Source organism: Trachurus japonicus, chromosome 6 (genome assembly GCF_045865225.1).
Source record: "Trachurus japonicus isolate A0001 chromosome 6, Traja_1.0".
Lineage (NCBI taxonomy): Eukaryota > Metazoa > Chordata > Actinopteri > Carangiformes > Carangidae > Trachurus > Trachurus japonicus.
In genome coordinates this window covers 16,535,041-16,543,107 of record NC_140912.1, presented here as the reverse complement: position 1 = coordinate 16,543,107, position 8,067 = coordinate 16,535,041, and positions in this window count along the sequence as shown.

Genomic DNA, 8,067 nt, shown 5'->3' with positions numbered 1-8,067 from the left:
AATGTCTGTTCCAGATGTGTTGTTACTCTTGGCAGAACTATCAGTTAACCTGTTAACCTCCACTATATCATACTGACTGCTTTAAATGACCGTATCAGTGACCTGTGTCAAAACGTCTGTAGATTAATCTGCAGATGTCACTAAGTTTACATTTCTCCCTTGCTCTGATTAATTACCACTGGGAATCTTTTTGACCAAAATGAGACGTATTGCAGAGATCTCTAAAAGCAAACACACTGATATACTGTATGTGTGGACCTGTACACGCAGACACATGCTGTATGAACAAGAATGTGGTGCCTTACTTTGGAAAAACAAACATAACCTTGGCATTTTCTCCCAGCTGGGTCAAAGTGTGCTACAATAATCTGAATAATCTGATATTTTGGGAATTGCACTTTTTAAGTTTTTGCCAAATTAGATATCGATACTGTACAGTTTACCATCTGCACCAAGACAAAAACTAGTCTGCCATTCAAGGGTTACAATATTCACCTTTAAAGCTCATTTACACCAATTTTATTACACAATTAGATTAAGTTCAAAGTTTAAACCCTGGTAAGCCGATGAAAAAAAAGACTACTTTTGCCATGCAAGCTGGGTTTGCCTTTCGAGACACACAGGGGAGAGAGAATGAGCTGCTAGCTTCTGTGCGGACTGCTAAAACAGAGACGACACATCTCATCCCCGGGTTGGTGCTCCTGTCAGTGTCGGAGCCTCTGTGTGAGACGCTTCAATCGGTGATTGTGTGTTTAACTTACTTCAGGTCTGTGCTCACTCTTCCATTCCAAAACGCAGTGTAAGCTGTGGTGTGTCTGATACAGCAGCACCCACCATGCTGGGCAGCTGACAGATCTGTTTACAGAGTTTGAACTCTGAAAGATGTCACAGCATGGAAAAGGTGTGAAAATTGGTGAGTTCACGCGGGTGCTGTGTTAAGGGAAATGCTGATAGGAGCCGGAGCTGATAAAAATCCATGTCTGCAGAGTCATTTGACCCTTAGGCATGAATGCCAATTGTGCCCTTTTCCATTGCCAACAAAAGCCAGATGTGAGCAAGACTTAGCAGGTTTTTCAACTGGTGGAAAAGCGGTTAAATGTCACATGTTGTTTGATTGAACAAAGGCTGAGGTGTAAAAACGACACATTGTGGATTTACAGGGTGTTATGTTTCCTGTATTTCCAGTTACTGGCTGCAGCTTCATATATATTGTACAGACATTTGAGTGGAGTTAACTTTCTTTAAGGGTGTGAATGAGAATATTTCCTATGATGTTGTACTATTTCTTTTATATGCCTCACTGCATCTTATTAGCGGTCCTATAAAATGTCCCTCACCAATGAATCCTCACAAAAAAAGAGGAAACTCCCATAAATATAACCTTACTAATAAGTCACAGTTTCAGACTGACGCCAGTGTGGCAGGATTGGGAACGATGCCACCGGTGTCTGTGTTGACTGACCCTGTATAATCCACTGGGTCTGTTTGTCACTTCATGTGTCCATAATTACTGGACTTACAATTCCACAAAAACCATGGCAAGATCCGCTTTGACTCTGAGAGGAGAACTGGAGGTAAACACTGGGGTTTTCAAAGTCAATATAATCAACACTTTATGTCAACTGACAAACACTTTTCCTGGAACAAAACACACTTGTTTTGGGCCACATATTTTGAGTCACCATGTGCGTACTCATCAGCAGAGTCTTGCACAACCAGCATGAACTGTGAAAAGTAGATTATGTGGTGACTGAGAAAATGTCTTTCCTCCACCACTAATTGGATAATGTGACAACAGCACAAAACAGATAAGCTATTTTCACATGTTTACCACATGAAAAGGTTAACTGATGGTTAAATTTACCCAAGAAACACATGAAGAAAATTGTGAAACGGCTGGCAAATTATGTTCCCTCTCAAAATCTTAAAAACAATTCATGATTAAATGTAAGATGAACTTAAATACTGTACTTGTCTCAGCTCCTGCATTAACAACAAACTTTGTGGTTGTCTACTGTAGCCTACTTTCGTACTTGTGTTGGTTTTGTGATTGACACGACCTGACAGCTGTAATAAGGCAGTTCCCCACTGGAACTAATAAAGCATTTTCCATTTTTAAAATGTTTATCTTTCTATCTTTACCTGTCAATAAGATATGGACAAACCTGACACATAAAACTGCACAGAGAAAACATGTCTGTAAAAAAGATTGGGCATAAATCTACAAATGTACCGTTTAGCTAAAGATTTGTAACAGTGCTGAGGAATTTGTGTATAATAAAGAAAATCACAAATATTTTCCTGGTGAATTAGTCAATAAAACTAGACTGAGCAGGCACAAGGTTGCGTGAAATGTATGGAATTTGTCTGCTTAAAGAGAGAAACATGATCGCTGACTGTTTCTGTTTTTATCTTCTTCCTGCACTGGATGTTATTTTTCCCCATCTGCAAAGAATATTAAAGACAGAAGAAGCAATAAAGGCAAATTAATTTATCTGCATCTCTTATTCTAACCACATTAGTGCACATGAAGGTCGGAGCGTGGTTGCCTCAGAAATGCAAATGTTAACAGAGGAATATTTGTGTCTGTTGAGAAGTTTAATTACATTAATACACATTCTCCCCGATATTTTGCTGCAGTGAGTATTCCACACTGACAGAGATGAATTTTGGCGGTGTGATGTTTAAGTTACGATGTTTCTAATTTATCATAAACTGCGTCAACATATTTACGTAGAGGGGGTTACACACCGGAGGCAGCAGAGATTGAGAGCTGGATTTGTGTTGTATACAGTACTTCCAAATTCTTAAAAAGATTTGGCAGATTTAAAGATTTGCTAATGTTTAGGGAAAGTCTTTGCTGTTCTCAACAGGGTGAGATGTTTCTAATACATTTTTACTCAGACATTTCAAATTGATGGGTCAGAGTCTTTCTTCTTTCTTATACCCACTGACAGTCAGTGAGCAGAGCTGAGGCAGAGTGACACAGAGTTTAGCCTTGCAATAGATGATGTGTTCCAGGAGCTGCAGCCAAACTTCACTTAAGCAGACCTCAATCAGTTACAGATTAGAAGTGTGGAAGGGAGAGGCCAGGCAACAGTAAGACACACAGCAGGCTACCTACACATATTTCTCCTGACAAATTGACCTCAGCTCTTTGGTGCACAGACCTCTGACCCATGTCAGGGTCACTAAAGGTCAAGCCTGAGGCCTCATTCATCTATTGTCTGATCCTATCTCATTAGCTCCTTTCAGCAGCTTTCATGCTTCTGTTTTCATTGCCCCATCTAGTGCCTTTAGTCTGATATCAGCTGTAGCCAACAGCCTCTCCCTTAAAGGCTTGGAAGATAATCAACCATAATCTCTTTTTTTTTTTCCGTCTTTCATTCTACTTGTTTACATTTTTTGTTTTTTGCATTCTTCAGAATCACACACTGGTCCATCCATCAATCAGACCAAGCTGTGTTTGGATATATACACACATTTACATTTACATTCACCTGGTCTAAGATATGTGCCACAGTGCCAGTGCTAATATTGGACTGTCTAGACAATTACCTTACTTGCAAAGGAGCTTACAAACACACCTAGATAATGGCACCATTCATGGCAAAGTTTATTCCACTGTAATTGTATGTTTTCGAGTGCATGAGTCAAGTGTGAAAGGTAAGGGAAGAGAGAAGACTTTAGGTTTCTTTTGTTTAGTCGATCTGTTCCAAAACCAACAAATGCTAAGAGGGAAAAAATGTATTAATCATCTGGGTGTATACTTGTGAACTAGAGGAGCAATTTAAATGGCAGCTCACCAAATTATACAGTAATTTTGTTCGGAAACCAATAAAACACTTTTCATAGTCACATTTATATTGTATGTGACTTTTTTTTACATTTTTTTTTATCATGTTTGCTGCCACAATTTATATAAGGTGAAGGTGTGGGTGCACTCAACTTGTGTGTCCTTTTCATGTATGATTTTCATATGTATTTGTCACTGATCTTAAGTATCTGAACATAAGCACACAGGTGTTATACTTTTCAAAATGTTCTATTAAAAGTAATAAAATTAGTGGCATCTATGGCCAAATCATGTGTTATAACAGTAAGTAGCCTAGACGACACTATAAGTATATGATGGTCATAAAAAATAACATTGTAACAGGTCTTTTCCACACAGGAAATGAGCTAAAGGTCTTGTCATACTTGTAGTCTAAACCTCTTATGCCATGCTGCCACTCATAGCAGAGAGGCACTTGAGGTTCTTGCCAATTCGACTGCACACCACCAGCTCCACCACTGCCAAGCTGCTACAGCTGCCACAGCTTAACACTCTGTCCTCTGTTTTACCCCAGGCAAGGGATGTGCCCCTGCATGCTAACACGACACGCTATACCACAGTCTGATGGAGAGCAGCACACACAGATACACACGAACCTGACCATGCTTCAAAGCATTATCCGTTGATGATCTAGTCAACCACCCCCCCGGTCTGCAAAATTAAGTTTTCCAGAAAATAGTGTTATTCCATCACTCTCAAATTTACACACATACACACACAGACTAGCAATATGGGACAGGGCCAGAAATCTACAAGCCCTTGATAAGTGACAGCTGGAGGGAAAAGAATAGATCATTACCTCACTCAGAGAGCACTGTGATATACCATACTCTAAAGGGTGGCAGAGCTTCAGTATGACATATGAATGTTATTTCTCGCCTGGCTAATGGGCTGGATGCAGTCAGGGGTCATTCTATAGTTGAGCAAATGTCAGACATGTTGTGGCTGAGTGAGTCGTGTTTGGCTGCACTAAGGCTCTCACAGTTCTCTCCACAGCTCACAGCTGGGTCATCGGTCCTTCGTTTAGAAAACACCTAAAATGCTGGCAGTATATTTCTGTGGTTTGCATCACAATCAAAGCATCAACAAATATGTGGATGTATTTACTTTAGCATGGTGCAGGACCTGCTGCTTTTACTATTTTCCATCTATCTTCCAGACAAACCAAAGTGTTGTCTCTCGAGGTGACCCCGAGCAGACCAGCTCACACGCACCAGTGATCTGTTCGTGTGAGTACACGTCTCTCCACCAGAATCCCTCTGGGCCTAGTGAAGCATCGACCCAGTCTATTGTCACTAGTGTAGAATAAAATATTTTGATCTCTGCTCCATTTCACTTTTTCCAAGCCTCCTAATATAGGGGAATACACTGCTTCTTCTTCCCCACTGCTGCAGTAAACGACACAGCTGCAGGAAAAAGAAGATGAATGTCTGAGGAAGAGTGCAATGTACTGTGCATGCAAACTCTGCTCTTACATCTTCACTCAGCTGTGCGCCAGATGACTGTTAAACCACGCCTTTGGGAGTCTCCATGTGAGAAAGACGAGTTTCTTGATGAAATAGACAAGGTGAGTAACCACACACACAATTTTTCCATTTCTTCATTATATGCAAACTTGTTAGATTTTCTCCTCTCACCATTTATTAGACCATACAGTATTGACTTACATCTTTTATTTGAGTCTTGCTTGTGCTATTTTTAAACGTGTGTGTTTTATGTGTAATATGAGTCAGGTCCAAAAGGGAGAATGCAGAAGATTAAGAGGCCTATTGAAAGTGCAAAGCCTTGTGAATAAATGAACTCTTCTGTTATATTCTGTTCAATTCTGTTATAAGACTGTCTCACTCCGTACCAGAGAAGTTTCAGTACAATAAATTCAGCAGCATGAACGTAAGTAACTTTTTACTAATCTCTGCATTCTCCGTGACTCTCACTCTGTCACTCATGTGTCAGTTTTTCCATTGAGTGCAGTGGTCCTTTGTGCGAGTGTCAGGGCGGTCCTTTTCATTCAGCCGTGACCTTGGCTGCTAGTCAGAAAGGGGGGTGCAACTATTTTCCATCAGGCTGCCGTGAGTGGGATGGTGGAGCTGGAGTGTATTGAAAGAGGTACCCTCTGCCACTGGAGGGCAGTCACGCTCTGCAGTTATAGAAGTACCTTCAATGCCAAAAAACAGTTCTTTCAAACACCTTTGGAAACAGATGGAAAAAGGGCAGAAAGTGCAGCAAAGCCTTTCCTCATCAGCTTCACAGAGACTCTGCGATGATGTGAACAAAGTGCGCACTGGATGCTGGGATCATGTTTCTCTTTGTAGTTTAAAAGGCTGAATGTTACTGCCAACATCCAATTTAATGTTACTTTATGTCATATTATATCCTGTTCTGGACTGTTATAGTATGACCTGGTATGCTTTTGAACACACGCTTATGTTCAACCCTTCATACCACAGTTTGGCAATGTCAAACATTAGTCAAGAGCAGGGTCACAAAGCCAAGTCATGACCCTGACTGAGAAATACTCACACTCTAAAATGCAGTCAGTAAGTTCACATGTGGTAACAACAGTGGTACATTTCAAATGCTGTCAAGAGAGAACCTGAATGATATGCTGAATAGTGCCTGGAAGTGTGTGTGTGTTCGTGTCTGAAGGTTTGTTTTACAATATCAATCTTACCTTATACCTCTGGGGTCATACAACTTTGTAGAGACTAAAACATTTCAGTGGCTGTGGGAGGTTAAGACTTATAGGTATAGCTTAGTGTGTGAGGGGCTAGGGTGCAGTGGCTCAATGATTGACCCTTATTAATACACATGGAGAAGGATGTGTGTGTGTGTGTGTGTGTGTGTGTGTGTGTGTGTGTGTGTGTGTGTGTGTGTGTGTGTGTGTGTGTTTTCTCCCCACTGACACTACACTAGTGTCTTGGAAATGTTCTCTTTGAAGCGCCTGAGGCAATTTGGGCTGAAACTCATGAGCTCTCACAGCAGCAACTGAATTGGCTGCAGAGGTCAAGGTCAAAGCCCGGGTGAGACATATGCTGACTGACCTTCTAGGGTTGGATCAAAGGTGAACAGAAGTGTCAACAATAAGTCTTTCCATGTTCTGCCGCTTTAGGATTGCCATATCTCAGGTACCATGTCGATTACTACATTGCTATACAAAAAGATGGGACATTTGAGAACACTAATACAACTTCAAGGATAAATATGTGCTTTTTAATTATAACCACCAGATGGCAGTAGTGATACAAAGTAGAAAGCAGATCATTTCTCAGTTCTGTGAGGCTCTTGAGACCTGATTTTTGATCGATGATCGTTTGATGTTTTTTTACTGGAGTTGTAGACACTGAAAACCATCATCTACTGTCGGTTTGCAAATAGAACAGCTGGGTTTCAGCTGAGAACTGTAGGGGACCTCATAAATTATTCACATCACATCTCACATCAAGGTCCTAATAACAACATACAGTAATTCCTCTGCTGTGGGAGGCACAGCCTAGTACACAGCCTCACTTCTCACTATATATTATGAAATAGCAGCCTCTTATGCCAATTAATATTACTGCTCAGCCACTTTGATTTTTAATATACAATTTGTTATGTTGATTGTTTCATCTTATTAATTAGGTCATTTTTCTATGTCCCTATAAAGTAGTTGTGCAGACATACACTGGACACGTAGATCATTAAATTAACCTTAGTATTAAGACTATGTTATTGAAGTTTATAAAAGTTTTCCTCATTAATATGGAAATGTACAAGCTTCCAACATCTAATCTGATCATCTGCGCTAAAGGAAACGTGCCACATGCCATGATAGCAGCAGGACATTGTACATTAAAAATAGATTTAATGAAACCAGCACTTTATGAAGAGACATTTATTAGATCAGTAGAATACATCATCATCATCACCATCACCATCATGCCAAAAAGCAGCAGCAGCAGCAGCAGCAGCACTTCATTTCCTCACCTCCACCGTATGTCCAAGACAGATGCAGTGAGGCGGCCCTATATTTTTTCTCAATAATGATGATTTTATAATATGCCCCTCTCCACTGAAAGTCACCACAACTCTGGTCTTCGACTTGTTTTGTTAGCCTAAAAATCTCTTCCTGGCTCCAGCTGTTTCTCATCTTCCGCTGTTATGGCTTCCAAAAGCAGATGAAGCCTGCAAACATCCACTAGACAAATGTCATCTGACATACTGGTGTGTAGCAATGCTCCACCGACATTGTT